Raw genomic sequence first — 23,373 nt, forward strand, 5'->3', positions numbered from 1 at the left:
GGAGGGGGGGACAAGAAGAAATCCACTGACCCTGAAAATAGCTCTCTCCTGCCTTCTTCCTGGACAAATCCACATTGTTACCTTTCCCTTAGAGCAGGGTGATAATTAATGTTCTGCCCCAGAGAGGTTTCGTTATTCCATCAGAATTACCTATTAATTTGCTGGACACTTCTGATTAAGCAGTGAACTTGTCAGCGCTGGCTCATTGTTCAGAATCTGAAATATCCTTTCATTTTCAACAGGTAAATCAAGGCCCAAACCAACTCAGACATTTTCAATTTTCTCTCTTGACATGGTCCCTTCTGTTCTCACAGTTGTGATGTTCCATTTTAAAATAACATTTCTATGTCCACGGCTATCTTGCTGAGCAAACCATTTTTTGTTTCATGAAAAGCTTCTATTGTTTCTCCCTACTCTATAGAAGAAGGATAACAGTTCACATTGGTTTCTTAAATTGGAAAACATCCCTGCCTGGATAGGAAGGAGGCCTTATTCTAACGCAGGCTTCTGTTGATTTGCCCAAAGTATTCAGCCTGCCTAGTTGTTTTGTGACTTCTCCTGAAGTTGCCCACACCTCAGCACGCTTTTCTGCAAAGATATTGCTGACGGCGGTGTGTGACTTCATCCTCCTGCCTCTCTGGGCCTTCTGACAACAGAGCCTTCCTCTCTCAATATGTTTGCACTAGAAAAGTCTGATGAAAATTTACCTAGGCCTGGGAAGCAAGGATCATCTTCTTAACCAAAGTGTCCAGAATGCCCATAGACGAATTCAGAAATGTAGGGAGAGCCAAGTCCTGTGGACCTTGGGAATCATGCTTCCGAGACGGTGTCTATTCCTAATGTGCCTTGGGTATCTTCAGTGTCAGCTGCCCAGAGTTTCTGTGACCCTTTCCTCAAACCAGAGTCCAGCAGCCATCGGTGCCCTTTGGGCCTAAGTGATCACTCCTATTAATCACACTCCAAGGATCATCCAACCCAGCTCTGTCCCCAATCTGTCAGCAAGACTTGCTCTAATGGATAGGAAATTTCCAGGTAGGAGAGAGACCAGAGTCCTACAGGGCCCACTCATGCCTCCTCCTATCAGCATATATGCTCAATTGCACTCATCTGTGCAATAGCAACTACATAAACCTCTGGCTTGGTCAAATTCAGATCCATGCCAGGGATGGAGGAGAGGAGAAAACGCACTAGAAAAAATTTATCAGAGGCGAAAACTATCTGCAGCATTTAATTATTTTATGGATGATCTGGTAAGTGTGCCTTAGTGTGACTAAGGGAGGCAGGAAAGGGAAAGGAGGGGTCTTAGGGTGCTGGAGAGGGTTGCTCTCCCCTCCAGAAACACGTGCGCTCCTTGAAAACCACGTGGCTTCTTCACCACAAACACTCGTGGCTTCACTTCTCTATGTGGCCCTAAATCCAGACTGGCCTCTGGACCTTGACCATGCCTCTTAAGGTCTGAGGAAATGAGAATAGCCCAGTTAGTTTAATTTTCACAAGGGAGGCCCTGCACCTGATTAGCACACCAGAAGTCATTTCAAAGAAATGGTCCATGGGGAAGCTGTTTGCTTTGCACCATCCTGTGGGTCATGAATATGTCCTGAGAGATATCCCCAAACCAGGACCAATCACAAACCCAGGGAATCTTCAAACAGAGAGGTGGAGCTTTTCTATTCTGAGCTCCAAAGCATCAAAATTTGGCTTGAGGAATTGATAGCTGGCATTGCTCTTGGTCCTCTATTATGTATTTCTCCCCTATACAGCCTCAGGGCCATGGGAGGCCATTGCTACCTGGCTATGCTGAAAGTGTGCATTTTTGTGTATTGTATGTATGTATGTATGCATTTGTAGAGGTGTGCATATGTGTAGGTATGTATGTGATATGTGTGTAGGTGTACAGGTGTGTCTTTGTGGGTACATGTGAAGGTAGGCATGGAGTTTGGAGGTGTGTATATGGGTGGCATAGGTAGCTGCATACATATGGCAGTGTGTGTAGATGTGTATGTTTGTGGGTGTGGTGTGTGCAGATGTGATGTGCATATGTGTGCATAGGTATGTAGGTGTTTATGCATAGGTATGTATGTATATGGGGGGCAGGGTATGTGCGTGCACTGTGTATTGGGGCCATGGTGATTAAAATTGTTGAGCCAGCGTCATGCAATGCCACCAGCCTGCTGCTGTCGGCAGCTTCCCCGTTTCTAAGTGTTTGCTGGCTCTTCAGCCCCATAAAGATTATCTTCCTCTCCCACAATGTCAGTCTTAATAGTCTGCTGTAACTTGGGACCTACTTCCTGGCCGGGGCTGGCCTCCCAGAGCTCTATTTACTCCCCTGCATTGTCTCCCACTTCATCATTCACACAAGCACAGAGGCAGCTGTAGTAACTTTAGATTTGAGCAGTCAGCCTCAGCAGTAAATCAGGACGGCACAATCGGTGCTGGGAAAAAAAGGAGCTCCTTCCTTGGTCCAAGCTGTGGTGTTTGCTGCTGGGGGAAGGGGGATTCTTGTCTCCCAGCCTTCCCTAAATGCTGATGCTCTTCACAGATATCTGATGTGAAAGGCTGCCTGCTGGCTATTGGCATCTTAAAAATGTTTACGTGTGAAATCACCAGACCATTATCTTTCTTCCACACAAGGCCCAGCTTTAGCAATCAGCCAGTTGCCCTCCAATATTGACTTTCTTTCTTCCTGTTGCTTTGGCTGACAGAAGTACGCCTGCTGGGGAGGCTCACCAGTCTCTGGAGAGCAGGGGAACCTGCTGTGCTTCTGATCTGGTGAGATGGAGAGCATCAGTGGGTCCTACGAAGGCCACATGTGTAACTGTAAGCAGGCGCTCATTTCATGCAGCAGATGAAAACTTTTTTGAGGGTAAGAGTTTGAAATTCCCCTTCTCCTGGGAAGACATACATTTTCTTCCCTTTGGTTTCAGCCACATCTAAAAGCCAAGTGTAAACCAAGTCTTCCAGCACAGAGAATTCCAAAGTTCAGAAATTGTAGCTGATCCCATCCAAAATGGTCCTCCTGTTGGCTAGCCATTCTCAGCAGAGATCTCTTCGACGGCATCAAACAGCTGGTCATAAACATTCTCTGGTGACTCATGCCAAGGCCATAAGTTACACAAGGGAGAAAGAAGCTTGGACACCATCTAGGGACAGGCTCACAGCTTTACACAGTCTCAAGATGTGTCTAAATGGCGTAATGTGTCTGCCTAGGGCATCGAGTTCATGGTCTTGCATGGTGGGAAATGTAGCTAGTGAGGACATGGTGGTGACTTTGTCATATTAAATAATGAAGAGGTATTAAAGATTTGCAGACAGGTGCAACATGTTCAGACTTACGTTTCATAACGATGATTCTGTCAATAGAGTGGTTGTTTAAAAAGGAACAAGCATGCAGTAGAAAATCAGTTAGGGGACTCATGATGTTTTAGGAAAAGAGAAGCGAGGTCCTAAAGTGAGCAATGGTGATAAAGATGGACAGGAGGAAATGTGCTAGGGAAATGTGTAGGAGGCCAGCCAGTCAGTGATGGGTGAGTGGGTAAGGAGGAGCATGGAGGGAGCGGGGCAGTGAGTTGCTTCTGACCCTTGGCTTTAGATGCCTGCACAGTATGTAGGAGAAGGCAGTCAGTAAGAGCAAAGGCTGCTGGACACAGCAGTTTGGGAAGCGAACCAAAAGCAATTGTGGAAACCTTAAAGGATGGATGCCATTCGGAGGGGACTCATGAATATAAGTAGAAAAGAGGTCTGAGCAGGAAACCCTGGAGATTCCTCGCTGAGAAGAAGACCCTGAAGGGGGAAAAGACATCATGCACATGAGCACTGAAAATCAGAATTTGGGGATTCTAGGGAGGCAATTTCAGAGGATATGATCAGTGTGTTGAAGGCAGTTAATTTCCTAAGAAAGTGAAGTATAGAAATAAATAACAACAAAATGAAAGCCGCGGAAGCCATTTTTTCCATAGTAGGGAGTCTTCCACCATGACTTGTGTTTTGACAGAGACTTAAAGTAGGAGAGAAGTGGGGAAGCTGAACAGTGAAAAAAGGGAAGGTCCAGGTGTGTCCTGATTGGAGACTGGAGTTAGGTTTACTGGAAGAGAAGCATCCTATCGAATTGGTTAGGGGGTATATTGGGCTTTCTTTCTCTTCTTGGTTCTAAGTTGGAAGTAGGGACAGAAGTTAAAGCTGAATTATTATTCAAGTTATTAATTAGTTCCTAGGCATTTGAGAATAAAAGTAATAGAAGATATTGTTGGGTTTCCTGGATTGTCATGATACAGCAGTCTGACCTTCTGCAAGCCTGGCTTATAGTAGGCTGGTATCCTGGGCTGTTATAGGTGAGAGGACAGTTTCCCTGCAGCCAGATGCTGCAGTCATGGGTCAGAGTTCCATTTTTGTATATGGTCTAACCATTGTTGTTTTATATATTTGGTGTCTCGGCCTTATTAAAAGTGGTTTCAGTATCTCTGTAGGAGCCCCAAACAGGATCATACCCTTTCTGCCCATCAGAAAGGATCATGGCCAATACCCCTATAACAGAGGACAGGTTAATAAGAGGAAAGCGGAATGATTTTATTTAACTGTAGTTTTGCAGGACATGGGAGTCTTCAGAATGAAGATTCAAACATCCAGAGTAAGCTATCCATTTTTATGCTTAGCTTCAATGAAGCATAGATATCTATGTGGAAATATGATTAGACAAAAAGGGTCTGGCCTGAAAATAATGGACTGAGGGGGAACACCAGCAAGGCCTGTCTGTTCAGATTCTTCTTGACCCCTCTGTACAGCATTCCTTCCATCTGGGTAAAGGGCAGGACCCTTTTCACTATGCGGGTCTTGTGACCTACAATCAACCCACATAGGTCAAATAATTTCTTTATGGCCATCTCCTACATAGAAAAGTAGGGCAGATATAGTATTATTTTTAGGTTTTGTGGCTGACAGTAGGGGAAAAACTTAGAGTCTGTTTTTATGACCTGCCTTGGGGCACAGGAATTCTCTTGCTTCTATGGTTTTCTTCATGGGAAAATGAGAATGAGAAGCAAGGGCAAGAGAAGGTCACAGAGAAACTTCTCCTGGGGCCCTCACTTTGGGGTGTCATTTCCTGAGCCCCCCAGATGCCCAAGAAGCAGGATGTGGAGGAGTGAGTGTGGAGGAGTGAGTGTTCCCTTGTTTTAGTCAGCCTTCTTCACTGCTGTGACCAAAAGACCCAACAAGAACAATTGTAGAGCAGGAAAAGTTTATTTGGAGGCTCACAGTTTCAGAGGTCTCAGTCCATAGAAGGCTGGTTCCATTCCTCAGGGCTCGAGGTGAGGCTGAACATCATGGAGGAAGCTGTTCACATGATGATCAGAAAGCAAAGAAAGACTCCAGTAGCTATATACAAAATAAATACTCCAAAGGCATGCCCCCAATGCCCACTACCTCCAGCCAGACCCTACTTAACTTCAGTTACCACTCAGTTAATCGCAGGGGGATTAGTTCACTGGTTGGGTTAAGGCTCTTATAACCTAATCATCTCTCCTCTCACACATGAGGTTTTGGGGGATACATCACATCCAGACCATAACACCCCTTTAAAAAACAGCCACACCTTACTCACCTTCAGTTACCACTCAGTGAATCCCATCAGGGGCTGTCATAACGCAATAATTTTTCCTCTAGACTTTGTATTGTCTTACACATGAGCTTTTGGAGGATTCTTCACATCCAAGCCTTAACACCCTGGTTGCAGTCTAAAGAGTTAGGGGTATCGAGCTGAGAAGATGGGTCGGAAGCAGTGCAGATGAAGAAAATGGATGACTACGAGGTATTCTTAAAATGATTTGAACATGAGGGGGTTGAGCAAGAGTGGTCAGAGATGATTTTAGCTTTCCTGCCTACAGAAGCAAATAATAGTTCCAGTTCCTGAGATAGGGAAGTCTAGAAAAGAATCGGTTGGAGGAGAGGAGGTAGATGCTGAATTTAATTTTAGACTCTTCTTTTTCAGGTGACTTTGAAATATTGAAGAGATTTCAAGTATGCAGTAGGATATATTAATCTGGAGCCCAGCAGAGATGTAAGCATGGAATCCATCTGCAAATAGGAACTAACTGGCTGATGGGAATGCCTTAGAGAGGCATAGTGTAAGAGGAGTGGATCTAGGGCTGACCCTGGGAAGACTTCAGCCTTCTATGATTGGGCAAAGAAAGGGAAGAGAAACAAAAGAGGCAAAGAAGTAGGAAGGACTCAGAAAAGGGCTGGCTGTGAAAGCCAAGATTGAAGACCCAATTGGAGACTAATGGAAGAAAAAAGCCAAAGTCTGTTGGATTTAGCAATACGAAGGTGATTCAATGCCTCGGCAGAACTTTTCTACCCTTGGTCACAATAGATAGAAAATTATGTGTGCCTGACAGAAGAGTATCCCTAGAGTTACTTAAGGCCAGATGCAAACATCTCAGAAAGATCTGGTCTCCCAAGACCCACCTGCCTGCCCTAGGCTAAGGAATTATCACTTTAGAGCTCATCTCATTTTTTTTCAGCACTCCAGTATACAGCTGGGAAGCTCTGCCTGTGCGGGTTGAAAATAACAGGAAAATTGCAATGAAAGTAACATTGAAAGAACCTTTCAATTGGAGCGGAGAGGCCATTAGGAAACAGGGCTTATGCATGACACCAGCTGCTGCCTGGAATGTAAACTTTGGTTACCTTCACTCTTAACCACAGGCATCTGGAATGACCAGAAGACCAAACAATTACATCATGCCCAGAGTCAAGATCCAAATATACAGATTATGGACCCATGTTTTATGGACATTTCCTTTTGTTTATTATTTATTACCAGTCACATAGCTGTGCTCCTTCTTAACATTCAAAGTCCAAATAAGTTCCCACTTTTCTTTCCTTCTTTAGTACACTGATTCATAGGTATCTGAACCAGTGTCTCTTGAACTGTAATTCCTAAGACTCCCCCCCCCGCAACTCTGCCAAATAAATAAATAAAGCCTGTTTAATTTGAAGTTTCTTAATTCGAATTCATCAGCACAAGGAAAGCACAGTTTACGAGAGACAATGGATCCCAGAAGTCAGGTAGCAAGGGGTGTGGGAGTTAGTGAGAACTAAGGCTGCTATCATTGCACAAACCTGGGAAACACCAAACCTAGTGTATTCCATCCAAGCAACAGAGACCTGGAACTGTACAACATGGCCTCTGAAGAGATGGGTGTAGGGTAAGGAAATAAAGGTAGGCAAATATAGCTCAGGTTTTAGAGAACCTGGCTGAGAATGGAAGTCCAGGGATAGCAGTGAATGAGGTAATTGTGTTATTACTTTAAAAACCCAGAGAAGGATTTATATATTAAAAAGCAAAGTATAAAGATACATTGAGAAAGGCATGATATAAAAATGCATGAAGACTCAACTTTATTACTCATTTGGAAAAAGAAAATCAAAACTTCACTGAGATGCCACTTTATATCCCTAGAATTGTTACAGGGCTGGGGCCTTCCAGAAAACTGAGGCAGCATGAAGACTCTCCCCAAATTCAAACCCTGATTCTGTGATCAAGTCAGAATGATTTCAGACAGGTTGCTCAGAGTAACAGGCATGAGTTTATTGAAGGAATAGGAAAAGTAAAAAGAAACTCTCAAGGGAGCAAGTGGGTACTCCCAGAGAGAAGAGATGGAGTTTTATTGAGGATACCAGAGTGTAATGATCAATTTTAATTTTCAACTTGATTGGATTAAGAGATGCCAAAGATTAAGAAGCTTCTGGGTGTGTCAATGAGGATGTGTCTAGGAATGATTGGCATGTGGGATAGCCAACTGAAGTGGAGACCCTCCCTAAACATGGTAGCACATTCCAATAAGATGGTGGTTTGGATGGAATAAAAGTTGGAACAAGGAAGCAGCAGCAGATGCAAGCTTGATTCTCCTTGAATGGGTTATTGATTGCTGCTGCAATCACTGGAGGATATCAGACTTTTGCTCCTTCACTCTTCCAAAGTGGACCCTGACAGTGATTCTACAGGGAGTCTCCAAAAGCCTTTGGTCTTGGACTGGGGTAGCACTGTTGATCCCTCTTCAGCCTCTTGGACTGTGCAAGTACTGGTTCTTGTAGCTCTCCAGCCAGCAAATGGCCATTGTGAACTATCGAGCTTCTGGTTGTGTAAGTCAATCTAATAAATCCCTTTTTTATAATCATACTTCCTGTTAATTCTGTTCCTCTAAAGAACCCTGACTAATACACAGAGAAATTTCCAGAGAGTCCAACCCAGATCCACCTCTTGATTTTCAACTGACAGCAGGATGACATCAGACGTTCAAGGTCCCACTGCCATGATAATTCTAGGTCACGTTGGCCCATGATGACCATAAATTCTCCCAGATTTCAGTGTTAGAAGGAATTACCCTAATTTCTCTGAATTTCAGGATCTGGTCTGTGAAAAGTCTCACAAAAAAATCTCCCCATTCAGGGTAACTTGGTTCTTCTTATTGACATTACTTCCAGCCTGCATTTCTCCTACAGATAATGAGTGAGTTTGATGAGGAATGTTATATAGTCTATCCATTTAAGCCAGGCAGGGGTGCAGGTAAATTGCTTCTTAGAGAAGACAGCATGTGGAGGTCAGCACAGTGGGCCCATTCTATAGAATTATTCCCTTAACCTCATGTTCCCACCATTTACATCTGTCTGTCTCCTATCAGGATGACTGAAATTAAACAGAGACCAATGATAACAAGTGTTGCTGTTACCACACCCAAGATGGGTTGCTCGCTGCTCAAAATCCAATACTTCGGCAATAATAGTTGAAGGGTTGAAAATCAGTTTTATTCAAGGGCTGGCATCCTGGAAGATGAAGGGATTGTCATCTGAAAGTATCCATCTTTGGTACGTCAGAGATGAAAAGGGATTTCATGAGTGGTGGGGGAGGAGTGGGGGAAATGAGGAGGAAGCCTATAGACTGAGTAGGGTCTTTGTCATCCAGGCAGGTGTCTCCTCTGTCCTCTACCCCATCCCCCACTGCTTGCCAGAATATCACAATCAACCTTGACCTCTTGGGACTAGTTACAAACATACTATTTTTCTGCAGGTTACATGTACTATTTTTCTGCAGCAATTTACATGTTTTGTGTTAGCTGATACCCAGAATTAAAGAATAAGGTGGGGCATTGTACATTCTGACATTATCTGAGGGTCACCTGACGTTCTGGATTCTGCCAGTCTAAAGATTATTTAGCAGTTAGCACTTAATTATTTAGGTGCAGCTTCTCTTTAGAATTTAGAATGCTAGGCAAGGGAAAGATACGTAACCTTGGAAAGGACAACCACAAAGGAGTGGCCACTGTCCCATTGCCAAGAATACAGAGAAAGTAGAGCCCCTTGTGGGATTTTGAAATGGTGCAACCACTTGTGAAAGTCTGGTGGTTCCTCAAATTCTTAAAACAGAGAGTTACTGTATGATCCAGCAATTTCACTCTTAGTTGCATACCTGAGAGACTTCCAAATATATTTTCACACAAAAACCTGTATCCAAAAAATTCCTAGCAGCATTATTCATAGACTAAAATTCCATTGGAAGGAACATTTTTCTTCTACTCTCTTATGCTCACAGGTGATCAGGGCCTGCAAATTAACTGATGATAGACAGACTGTCAGGAGAAAAGATGAGGGTTATTTACGTGAGCAAGCAGAAATCACTCTGGTAAGTCAGCCCCTGAATATCTGAGGACTTCAATGGAAAAGTAGGGAAGGTCACAGTGGGCTCTTTGAATGCTGATGGAAATGGGCAGTCTCCTCTTTCTTGGAATTTGCAGGGAACTCCCTAGGAAGGGGATTAAAAGCAGCTTTATTTTCAAGAGGCTCTGCCTTAGTCAGAAAAGAGACATTCAGATAAGATTTCAAATATTTTCACTTTGAAATAATCTTGAGCTTGGGGTATAGCTCAGTGCTAGAGTGCTTGCCTAACAAGCTTGAAGCCCTGGGTTCAACCCCAGTACTAGAGAGAGAGAGAGAGAGAGAGAGAGAGAGAGAGAGAGAGAGAGAGAGAGAGAGTGTTTCTGTATAAAATAATCCTTATGTTAAAACTGATCCCTTCAAGTAGAAACAACTGAAGTGTTGTTATCCATGAACCATTGCATGGATATAGTACTAGACCACATATAGTAATGAAGCCCTGATTCATGCTGCTACCTGGTGGAAAGTGTTATACTAAGTGCAAGAGGACACAAGGGTCATGCACTGTATGAGTGCATGTATAGGAAATATGCAGGAGTGACAAATCCATACAGAAAGAAAGTAGATTAGTCGTTATCAGCATCTGGGAGGAGCTGGCATCTTCTACAAAATGTTGAATATGTTCTAAAATGATATAGTGGTGATGGTTGCACAACTGTAAATAGATGAAAAACTTTTTTACATTATACTTTTTTTGGGGGGAGGAGGGCAATACTGGGGACTGAACCCAGGGTGCTCTACCACTGAACTACATACATCCCCAGTCCTTTTTAGTTTTTATTTTGAGACAGAATCTCACTAAGTTGCCCAGAGTTGCCTGGTATTTGCAATCCTCCTGCCTCAGTCTCCTGAGTAGCTAGGATTATAGGCATGCCCCACTGTGCCCTGCTAAATGGCTAAACTGTGCACTTTAAAGGGAGGAATCCTATGTCATGTGAGTCAGAGCCCACAGTAAAGGTGTTATTTTAAATAGTGAAGACTTTTGATGTCCTTCTTTCCTTTCTCTTGCTTCTTCTAATACCTGTGCATCTCCTCCTCTTCAACCCACTCTATGTTCAAATCAAACGACTTACAGCTCTCTGTGTAAATTATCCTTCTCTATTAATCCTCTGTCTTCCGACCAGAATAAAACCCACTGTTCCTCCTCTACCCTGTCGAGTTCTAATTATCCTGTAAAACCCCACAAGTGCATCGCCTTCATGGGGAACACTTTGCTACCACTCTCACCTCCACTCCCAGCAAGTAAATTGAATCATTTCTGCTTTGTGCATCATGGTGCTATTTAATATAATTTACCATTAAAAGTCATATAAGGCAGTTGTGTTTGCATGCCTGTCTCGCCCATTTGAGCTTTTTGAGAAAACTGACTCGTTCCACCCATGTTTTTCTCTGTTGTAAATTAGTATCGCACCTAAAAAAAAAAAAAAAAAAAAGAGAGATGGTGCTTGGCCAATGTTTAGGGCCAGAGGACAGAGGGATAGAGGAAGGAAGAATGCCCTAATTAGCAATAGGGGTGTCAATGAAGAAGAGAAGAGGTTTCAATATCATAAACGACTGCAGGGGAAGAAAAGTCATTTTCTCTCTATTCTTTGTAGCTCTGAGCTGGGACAGGCTGCTGTAATAAAAGACAGATTAACAAGAGAAAAACAAACAAGTTTAGTAAAACATCTAACTCACGTGAGGGTGGAAGATACCCAGGGGAAGTGAGTAGGTCTTAAGGAGGAGCTAAGTTCAAGCTTAATGAGAGGGTGTCCAGGTGAAGTATAATAAACAAGTAAAGGTTAGTTGTTCAGATATCTCCACTGACAAGAGTCTTCCGTGATTTAGTCCTCCCTCTCTTTCTGGTATGGAGAGGAAAACATTCCTGTAGATGGAGAGAGACTTCCTTTGTAAAAGTGAATTTCCCTTTCCAAAAGGCAATTTCAACAATAAACAAATGGATTGTGTATATATATATATATATATATATATATATATGGGGGATGGTGGATGGCCCCACTACCCTCTTCAACCTAATGTTGTTTAGTTAGTTAATACAAGTTCAGCTTTTGATATTTATACAGAAAGGATGTTCAACAAACAAATGTTAAGCCTTGAGGACAAAAAAAAGCAAACACAAGCAATTACTTGATTCTCCAACTACAGACACCATTTTGATGTGTTAATAGCTGCAAATAAGAACTGTGGTGATCAGTTAACACTAAGGAAAGGTGTGAACTGATTTTTTTTGCATATATGGAACTGAGATAGCAGATCAGGAAAGTCTTTAGGATAACTCGAGCCCTAAACCAGGAAATCGTCAAAATGTTTGTATCTTTAACTCCAGAAACCCAGACACCAGAAACATAAAAAATAACTTACGACCAGATCACGCAGGTAAGAAGTATTTCTCCCATCATGGTAGTAGTTGGTTGAGTGACAACCTCATGATTGCATGATTTCAATACATCAAATGATTTTTTTATTTTCCTGCCCTCCCATATCTGAGAATGACTGTGAAAGTGTCCCCTGTGTTGATTCTGGGATTATGCACATATCTGAACGAGCAGAAAAATTAGAAAATACAGAATCAGTGAATAATGAGAATCATCTGGACTTTCGGTCTTGAACAAAAATAGGATACTTACTCATTTAAGACATTCAACTAATATTCAATGGAGGAGATGCATATATCTTTTAAGACAAAAGAAGCCCAAAATCCCTCCTTCATGAAGCTGATATTTTATGACGGGGCTAGGATAATGTTATGGTTTGAATCTTAAATGTGTTGAAGGTATGGGCCCCAGGGCAGCAGTGATCAGAAATGAGACCTTTGAGAGGTGATTGGACCATGAGGGATCTCATTGCATCATTGTATTGGTCCATTTATGGGTTCCGAGCTTAATGGGTTTGAAGAGAGGGACTGTGTAAAAGTAAGCTATCTCTCTTTGCTTCCAGCCGCCATGATGTGAGAAGTTTTGTTCCACCCTACACTCCCCACCATGATGATCTGCCTCACCACAGGCCCAGAAACAATACAGCCTAGTGACTATGGACCTTGGAAGCCATGAGCAAAAATAAATCTTTCCTTCTTTTAAATTGTTTATCTCAGATACTTTGTCACAGTGATAGAAAGCTGACTAACCCAAATTTGATACTCCAAAATATGGCACCTTGGAATACCATGTTAAGATGAAGGAAATTGGGAGATCCACAGAAGCAAGAAGTTCACTCTCTGACCTTCTCCCACTCTTTTTCCCTGAAGCAGGTCATAAAAAATTCTCTGACCTGTCTTACCTGAAAGTAGGTCTGGCTTACTTTCCAGGGGGATCCTGCCCTATATTTGGAGACCAGTAAGAATCTGATCAAACTAAGTTTCTCCTAGTTCCTAGTACATGAAGCTGATATTTTATGATGGGGCTCAGATAATGTTATGGTTTGAATCTTAAATGTGTGGTCTATGATTCTAGTGATCTTAGATCTAGTTACTCAATCCTACCATCTTGTGCTCCAATCACACTCCTGCACAACTACCCATGAAAATATTTTTCCCTGGATCTTTGGGCCTTCATTTTTAAAGGCTCCCATGTCACATGAAAGTTTATTAAATATATTTTTATACTTTTCTCTGGTTAATCTATCTTTTTTCTATAGAGGTGTCAGCCAGGAACCTTTCAATGGGTGAGGAAAAAAGTACTTTCTACCCTGCATCAATTTGGAGGAAGACACACTATAAACAAAAATACAATTACTATTCATTGTATTTCATTGAATTTCAGTTGTCATTAGTATCTGCTATCCATTATTGCATAATAAACCAAATCAAAATAACAGCTACTGTTTGGGTCACTATTCCATGCATAAGTCATTTTTTTCTAGGATTCAATTCAATGTTCTTCTGTCTTTTCTGGATATACTCAGGTATCTATGGTCAGCTGCCTACCATCTAGGCAGCTTGCTTCTTGGGTTTATCTGGCTGTCAGCTGTGGCAGTGGAAGCAAAAGGACTATATGTCCATCATCACTGTGCAGGCTAGGTTGAGTTGTTCATATGGCAGAGGCAGGGTTCCAAAGGAGAGAAAGGAAGAGCATGAGGTCTCTTGAAGCCCAGGCCTGGAATTTGCCATTCATTTCTTCCACAATCTATTGATCAAAGTAAGCTATAATACCAGGCAAGATTTAAGGGATAGGGAAACAGAACAGTTACAAAATCACATTGAAAACAGATGTGAATACAGGAGGAGAATAATTGCAATTATTTTTGCAAATGATCCACCACATTATCAATTTCAAGATACACCATCATTGTATGGTCTATGATTCTAAGATCACTAGTAAAATAGGGGGGAAAGCTGCCCATGAATTGTAAAACATCAGCAATTGTCAGGTATATTTCAATATTAGAGATGTTTAACAGTAAAATATTATATATATATATATATATATATATATATATATATATATATATACACACATCATAAGTCAATGAAATGTGTTAGTTAGTAAGTCATAACTGCTATGGGAAAATGTGATCAGAAGTGCTGGTGGTAGAGGGCGCAGGGACATGAGTAAATAAAGTGGCCAGGGTAGGCTTCACTGAGAAGGTCTGAGCAAAGACTGGGAGCAGCTGAGGGGGGTTTTGTGGATATTGAGGTACAGCCAGTAAAAAGTCCTGAAGTAAGAGTTTGCCTGTGTGTTCAAAAAATGAGAAGTATGGTTGGGGTAGAAAAAGCAGAGAGGAGAGCAGTAACAGATGCAGTCAGAGACATGCCAATCAATCAAATTCAGAAACTTTGAAAGCAAAAGGACTTTTACATGGGGTCTTGGAAATTGCACTTTGGGAACCACAGCTACAGTTAGCTCTGTGTTGCAAAGGAAGTGGGGAAATGGGACCTTCAAGCAGGACAAAGCAGTAAAAATTCCCTTGTAGGGAACTTATATTGAAATCAAGAAAGAACAGGTGCTGTATGACAGGGGCTATGTAACTAACAGAACATAAAGAGAATAATGTCTATGCTTAGTAGAAATGTCCATTAAACAAGAGTCCAATAACCTCTTGATTTGCATTTGAGTCTCAGGGTACAATAAAATTATCTATTCTAACTGCCTTACTGAGAAGGTGACAAAAGTTCATGTTCTTAGGCAGCAGCTGGAGTGGTGTGGAAGACCTTTTCTCTTCTTGGTCTCCTGACTCCTTTTTGAAAGGTGTTTATCTCATTTCAATTTTTCTTGTATTCTCACAGTGGTAATGAGAGAGGCATTGTGGAAGACTTTGTAGGACATTTATGTGATTTTGACTCTAAGTGAGACAGGAAGCTGTTGACAGGGAAGCTCCAAGCCATTCTCCAGGGACTGAAGGCCTTCACAGGGTCTCTCTGTTGCTGTGTTGAGAATAACTTATGTATATGGTAAGGCGTCGGGAACCTTTAGTCCCAGCTATTCAGGAGGCTGATACCGGAGGATTGCTTGAACCCAGCAGTTCAGCACCAGGTTGGGCAACATAGTGACACCCTGTCTCGTAATTTTTTTTAATAGAGAGAGAATAAGTATAATAACAAGAAGACCAATGGGAGACGAGAGATGATCATGGCTTACCCCGGGGCAACAGAGATGGATCTAATGAGACTGTGGCTCTTGGTACACTTTGAAGGTAAGTGGCAAAGGATTTCTTGATTGATTGGATATGAGTGCTGGCAATCCAAATTGCCTCCAGAGTTTGTACTTAGCAATTGAAGTGATGGAGTTGCCTTTCACAGAGGTGGTGGTGGCTATGGATATAATAGATTTGATGAATGCATGAAGATCAGGACTTACAGATTTTTAAAATATTTATTTATTTTCATGTGCTGAGGATTGAACCCAGGGCCCTGCACATGTGAGGCGAGTGCTCTACTGCTGAGCCATGACCCCAGCCCCAGGACTTACAGATTTTTTTAAAAGAATTTTTTCCTTAGTTGTAGATAGACACAATACCTTTTATTTATTTATATGGTGCTGAGGATCAAACCCAGTGCCTAACACTTGCTAGGCAAGCGCTCTACCACTGAGCTACAACCCCAGCCCCTGGACTTAAAGATTTTAAATAGATAAATTTAATTTTTGTTCATTAAATAACCAAGTATGTTTTCACTCTCTTTTCTAAATGAAAATGCCAAGAATATTGTACTTGACCTTCAGAATTAATTCATATAACTTTTTTAAATGGCTGTACACTATTCCTTTTATGGATATACCATGATCTTTGAAATTATCCTCTACTGATGTCATTTAAAATGTTTCCCATGCTTTATGATTATAAATAAGATTGAATGAATATCCTCTGTGATACTATGTTAGGTTAAGAAATACATAAGTTTGTTTCTGTCTGCCATTCCTGGTGCAGAACTCCTACTCCCTTGGAATTCCCTGGGCATTAGGAGTATCTTTTGTTCTAACAAGGCAACTTTGGGTGGGCTCCTGAATCAAGTCTGATCACCAGAAAGACCAAGCCATGATTAGAAGGTTAGGATTTTCAGCCCCATGTCCCATCTTCCAGGAAGATGAGGGGCTGGAGGTTGAGTTAATAATCAATCATTCCTATGCAATGAAGTCTCCATAAAAATATGAGAACTACAATGTGCAGATAGCTTTCAGGTTTGCAAACACACCCATGTGCCAGGAAGGTGGCACACCCCACCTCATGGGGTTAGAGCTCCCTTTAAACCTCACTTTAGGGGCTGGGGCTGTAGTGCAGTGGAAGAGCACTTGCCTAGCATGTGTGAGGCACTGGGTTCAATCCCTAGTCCGACATAAAAATAAAACAAAATAAATGAAGGCATTCTGTCCATCTACAACTACAAAAAAAAAAAACAACCAACCTCTAAGTATCTCTTTATCTGCCCGTTCATTAATATCCTTTGTAATGTTTTTTATAACAAATAGGTCAGTAGGGTGTCCCCTGATTTCTGTGAGCCATACTAGCAAATAATAGAATATAAAGAGGGTCATGAGAACCCTAATTTATAGCCACTTGGTCAGAAGTCCTGGTCACACTGTGGAACTTGAAACTTGGAACTGACATTTGCTTAGGGGGCAGTCTTATAGGACTGAGCCCTTATGCTGCAGGATCTAGGGATCTGATATTATCTCTGAGTATATAGGTCTAAATTGAATTGAATTTTGGTGGTATTATGGTTTAGATATGATAAAACTCTAAAAGCTCATGTGTGAGACAAGGCAAGAATGTTCAGAGGTGAAATGATTAGGTTCTGAGAGCTGTAAGCTAATCAGGGCTGTAAGCTAATCTGTGGATTCATCCACTGACATGAATTAACTTGAAAGGTGACTGTAGGCAGGTAGGTTGTGGCTGGAAGAAGTAGGTCATTTAGTATTTATATCTCTGATGAGCAAATTTCTGTTTCCTGGTTGTCATGTCCTCTTCCTGAGCTGATTTCCTCTGCCATTCTCTTCTTCCATGATGTTCTGCCCCACCTTCTTGGATCCAGAGCTAGGGAGTCAACTGGCCATGCACTGAACCTCTGAAACTGTGAACCAAAATAAACTTTTCCTCCTCTAAGTTGTTCTAGTCAAGTCCTTTGGTCATATGAATAGGCTGACTAAAAACAAGTTGTGTGGGGGAATTTCCCTCCACCATATATTTTGTCACAGAATGGTCCTGTGAGTGTGAAAGTGACAAAGACAGTTTGGTCTTTCCTATCTCTTATATCCTCCTAGCAAAATCTTTGGGCAGATCAACTTTTTTTTTTTTTAAGTATAAATTCCTGGATTAGAATTTCTGGGATGGTTTGTATAGTTTTAACATGTTTGATACATGTGGGAAAATTTCTGCCCAGAAAATTGATGCCAATTTTTGTTCCCACCACAATGAAAGTCTATTTTCTCCCATACTTAGATAAGGACATTTTCCGTCAGAGATTATATGTGAGAAAATATTTCACGAGATGAAAATAATGTTGCTCTCATTGTAACAAACGTTTGTGGAGCACCATGTATCTCCTAGATATTATGCTCCACGTCTCAGCACAAGGATGACCTTATTGAATTCTCATAATTATGCCAAATGGGTATTAAGAAATGAGCCCAGACTCGAAAGGCTAGTAAGTGACATTCATGGACCCAGTGGTTTGTGTCCTGAGGAGCAGCCACAAAACCGAAATACATTTGAATTTACTGAAAGTCACAGAACACCCTTGGGGAGAAAGAGCTGGCGAGAACAAAAATTGAAGAAACAAACACACAAAAATCCAACAACAGTTCCATTAGCCCCCCACACCCCCTGGGGTGGGGGACCAATCCTGCAGAACATCAGAAGTTAGATAATGAGGAGGAGAAGACGGAGGAGAAAGGCTCATTTTGTGAGCCCTGATGAGTTTTGTTGAACCAGAAAGCAATTAGCAGTTCAGCCAGAGAAGAAGAAAGCCGAAAGCCTGAACATAGCCCCAAAGAAAAGACACAAGCGCTTAAAGGCACATTAGCTTTATTTTCTTCCCACAATTGCACAGAAGGGAAGAAATAAGATCGTTGGCCAGAAAACACACACTCTGTGGTGAAAGGAAATTATGATGTAACCAAGGCCCACAGAAACTAGGCCAATGAGGCTGGTGATTAAATTACTAGGGCTTAATCCTCCATCTGGGAGGAATCCAAGAGGAAGAAGGAGGTGTGTCTGCCTGTGTGAAAATAAAGCATTCTACTTAAATGTGAAGGCATTTTCTGAAGGCTCTCAAAGGGCAAGTAGTAACAACAATGATAAAAGCAATATTACCTTGCACATTGCCAGGCGTTTAAGGCCTAGAAAACATTATAGTTTGGGAAAAAGGAGTCACGAGGCCAGATTTAAACATGCTCGCCTATGATAAAAGTTAAAGGGTAGGTCTTCCCATTATTGTAATGAAATACTTGAGACAATTAACTTGTAAAGGGGAAAGGTTTATCTTGGCTCACAGTTTTGGTTGTCCATGATCAGCCCTGTTTCTTTTGGGCCTGTAGTAAGGGAGCTCTTCGTGATGGGAGTACATGGTGGAACAAAGCTACTCACCTCATGACCAGGAAGTGAAACAGAGGGGAAGAGGAAGGGACTGGAGTGACCCAGAGACATCCCACTAGGTTCCATGACTTAAAGTTCCACCATCTCCCCCACAGACTGGGGACCAAGCCTTTAGCACATAGGCCTTTAGGGACTATTTATCCAAACTGACACTCAGGCAGGTAGCAATAGTAAAGAAATTTATGGAATCTGCTTCACCATTTCAGACATTTCAGTGAGCCATATGGTCAAGTTCAGTTTCAGAGTATAAAACAACAGGGCTCTTGGCCTAACAATCCCCTCAGACCTAAATGTTTATACCCCAAATTTGGTGTTCTCACTGTCTGTGGGCTGCCTGGTTCAATGCATGTTCATCTTGCTGGATACAAGACTCTCCTGCAGTGATACAATTATTTTTGGTTCAAACCTTGTGATTCCTTTCTTCCTTTTTTATACTAAACCTTGACTTATAATCCTGAGTATTTAAGTGCATACTTACTTATCACCTGACTCAAGTAGCAAGGAGCTTTCTTTTCCTTTTTTGAATACAGTTGACACTTATATCATACCAAATTCACCATCTTAACATGTAGAATTCAATTGCATTTATTACACTCAAAATATTATACAGCCTCCAAACCTATCTAGTGCTAAAAGGGCAATTTTCTTTTGCTGAAGTTTAGTAGCAATAGTAGGTGTTGGCTGTGTGGAACGCTCACCATGTACCATGGGTGAGTTCACACAGCAATGTACACTAACTTAAAATGTGCATAATACCTGCACACAGAAAGTAGCTATGCTCTGTGCTAAGCTGTGTGGAAGCACGCTTGACATTTGTTGCTATTATTTCTCAGGTTAAAAACTTGAGGCACACCCTATGGATACAGTAGGAAAGGATGGAAAACAAACCATCACTGTATTCTATTGTTATTGTTTTTTTTAATCTTAAAGAGTACCAGATATTTAGATGTTCTTTAGTGTATTTTAAACCCAGGAAAACAGAGATCTTCTTATTGGTCTTCACATATGCAATACCCAACACAGTAGATTCCCTCTCCTGTATACTCCCTTACAACTGTATGCACAGTATTTCCTTAATATTTCAGGAAACTTCTACTCTAATACGTTGTTGTGCAGTGTTTTTATTTGTTTGTTTGTTTCTTCCTTATAAAGTTTTGTCTCTTGCAAAGATGATCCAAAAGAAGAAACACTGTTGGGAAAGCATGATTTTAGACCTGGAAGGGAGCTGAGAGAACATTACACACCCTCCATTGACAGAGAAATAAAACTCATGCTACTGAAAAAGAGCAGCTGAGTGCCCAGGTCTGTGGAGCTCCCTTCTAAAAGGAAATCCTCTGTCCCTGTCTCCAGTTATGAGAGACCAATGGAATGGCAGGACAAGGGAGAAAGTCCCTCTGAAGTTTCCCACTTGGGGGAGACTCTCTCTTGTTTGGGGGGCGGGGGTTATACTCAGCATCCCTGTGGATAAGGTAACAGAGATGTTATTTTACCAATGAGGAAACTGAGGTCAGACAGGTAAGGGACAAAGGATGAGGACACAGCCTAAGCTCCTTTGCCTGTCTGAACTTGTGAGTGCATCCATCTGCTCCAGCTGCCATAAAGAAACACCAGGGACCTGGTGGCTTAAACAACAGACACTTCTCTTCTCGCTGTTCTTGAGTGGGAATGCTCACGATTAAGGGGCCAGTGGAATTGGAGCATGGTGAGGGCTTGACCCATGGGTTGTAGATGGCCATCTTCCTGCCATGTGTTCACACGGTCTTTCCTCTGTGTTACCCACTGGGGAAAGGGGCAATGTTAACCCCTGGCCCCTGCTCTGTGTTGTCAGCTTTCTGTTGTGACAAAATACCTGAGAAAATCAACTTCAAGAAGAAAAGATTTACTTTGGCCCTTGGTTTGGAGTTTTTCGTCCATAATCACTTGGCTTGCTGCTTCCAAGTCTGTGGTGAGGCAGAACATCATGGCGGGGGTCTGTGGTGGAGCAGAGCTGCTCACTTATTGGCAGCCAAAGAGAGACAGGGAAGGGGACACAGAGAGAGGAGACAGAGTGCCTCAGGACAAAAGTGTAAGCTCCCCAAAGGCCCACTCCCTCCAACTGGGCCTCATCTCTTTGGTTTCTACCACCTCCCAATCTCCTCTTAAATCATGAATCCATCAAGGGGTTAATCTTTGGATGAGGTTAGAGCTTTCATGATCCAATCACCCTCCAAAGGCCCCACTCTGGACACTGCTACCTTGGAAACCAAGCCTTTAATACACGAGCTTTAGGAAGTACATTTAGATCCGAACCCTAACATGCCCTCATTTAAATTTAACTTTAATTATTTCCTTAGGGCCTCATCTCCAAATACAGCCACACTAGGAGTTATAATTTCACATAGGAGCTTGCAGACACATGTGGACACAAACCTGCAGCCCATACCATGGAGCACGCCCGCCAATCTCACAGGGCTCAAAACAGGCTCTTTTAAAAAGCAAACAGGAACCCACAGTTTACTCCACAGAAGGAATATTTTCTCAGTGTAGCCACAGTCTTGTAGTTTCAGTTTATTCAGGCAGGAGCACAATAATCTGCTCTTTGTTTAGCTTTGGGTTTGGGGTTGGGTTTTTTTTTTTTTTTTTTTTTTTGCTTTTGGTCTTGCTTTTGTTTCTTAACAGTAGCAAGTCAGCACATGTTTTATGTGGTCCCAGGACCCTTTTGCCCAGATGTGGTAGAGGGAGAGAACCAATGTCTTCTCGAGACTCCTCCCTCCAAGTTTGAAGCCAAATGCCCATCCTTTCGACACCCAGTCCCAGGATGGAAATGCCACAGTGGGATAGATGTCCTTGGTATTCAAAGTGTTGCTGCTGCTTTGAGCATGGGGACTTCTGCACAGCTGGAAACTGCCCCCCCAGGTCAGTCAGTAACACTTGGACCCTACTGGGCACCAGAAGGGCTGGAGGCAATGGACATTGAAATGCCACTGCCCTCAACTTAAAACCATTTGGCAGGCTTTGCCAAAAGAGCTGATGTGCGTCTGTCTCATCTCACCATGTGGTGGGGACTCCCAGCACAATATGAGAAGCCTGGGTGGTTGGACTACTTTAATAAAAATATAGTAAGAAATAACAGGAAAAGATGTAAAGGGCCACGTGCACTCTCACATACATGTATAAAAAGAGTGCTTTTGGGTAGTTGGCCCTCCCTCAAGTAGAACTATCCAGACTCACTTTCCTAGTTATCCTAGAATTTCTGTCCATCAAATCTTAAAATACACATTTTGAAGGGAAGGCCCACTCTCTTCCCTATTGATTTTGATATCAGTAAGTGCTCCTTTTAGTGGAACAATCTGGGTTCCTTCCCCAGAATACTGAATCAATTTCACAAACATTTCTTCACAAAACTCTCCCCTGGAGGTATCTTGATCCCTGGATACTCTGAATTTTGCTCCAAATCTAATGATGGTTTCCAAAGAGTGGATGCAAAATGCTTCACTAGTCCAGTCTAGAAGAGTCTGATCTCTCCTTCTCCCATAATTTCCTTGTCTTTAAAATGATAAGAAACAAATTCCTTGTCTTTCTATAACAATGGTAAAGTGGTTCTTATACAGAGTAATCATTATGATCACAATGGAAAGTGCATTATGAGGTCCAGCCACTGACCCAACAATTAGAAATACCAAACAGAAAACAATCCTACAGAGGGCTTTTATGTGGGTCAGTTAATAAGAATCCACAGACCACGAAGCCAGAAGATACAGTTAAATACAGGTTATATGGACTTTGGAGTCACACTGGATTGGTCTTAGCCTGAACACTTAGCAGAATATGGGCACATTATTTGAAATCCCCAATTTTCAGCTTCCTGCATTGCAAGGCAGTTGCCCATCTGAATTCAGGAAGGATATATATATAATATTTTTTAATGGAAGCACTTAGCTTCCTGATGTGAATTGAATAATGTCCCCCCAATTTATGTCCATCTGGAAACTCAGAAGGTGATCTTACTTGAGATTAAGTTCTTCATAGACATGATTAAAATAAGGATGAAGGTAAGATCATATTGGATTAGGGTGGACCCTAAGTCAAAGAAGTATTCTTCCAGGAGACATATAGGGAGGAAGAACATGTGAAGAAAAACAGGAATTGGCATGATGCAGCCACACACCAGGGGACAAGAATTACCTGAATCCACCAGCTGAGAGAAAGGCATGGGAACAGTCTATTGTTTTAAACCATTGCACTCTGGTACCTTATTCTAGCAGCCCTAAAAATTCTATAGACTATAATTTAATTGTCTAGTAGTAAATGCATCTAGAGTGCTGGATGTGTGCTAACAATTGCTCTAGGTCTATGGTGGCTTTATCCATTGAACCCTTGAGCCTTCTGGCTATGAAGCACTTGAAACATAGTTAGTCTAAAAGAGATGTTCTGAGCCTGGATTTCAAAGACAGTGCAAAAAGAAACAAAAAAAATCTTATTAATAATTCTACATTGATTATATATTGAAATAATAAAATATTTAGGATATACTGGATTAAATGATAATAGTTTGCATATATTTGTATATAAAATCAATATTAATTTCACCAGTTTCTTTCATAGTTTTAATTTAGCTACTAGAAAAATTTAAATTGAACACATGACTACAATTATATTTCTATT

At 41.7% G+C, this 23,373-nt stretch overlaps 1 long non-coding RNA gene across 1 annotated transcript; it reads left to right on the forward strand.

Moving 5' to 3' along the window:
• The first annotated feature begins 261 nt into the window (after nucleotides 1–261).
• Nucleotides 262–8,171, forward strand: LOC144365170 (uncharacterized). Its single transcript, XR_013423439.1, has 3 exons — nucleotides 262–1,250; nucleotides 2,703–2,863; nucleotides 5,981–8,171. It is a non-coding gene; the product is annotated as an uncharacterized LOC144365170 (long non-coding RNA).
• The last annotated feature ends 15,202 nt before the right edge of the window (nucleotides 8,172–23,373 follow it).

This window comes from Ictidomys tridecemlineatus, chromosome 6 (assembly GCF_052094955.1).
Source record: "Ictidomys tridecemlineatus isolate mIctTri1 chromosome 6, mIctTri1.hap1, whole genome shotgun sequence".
NCBI lineage: Eukaryota > Metazoa > Chordata > Mammalia > Rodentia > Sciuridae > Ictidomys > Ictidomys tridecemlineatus.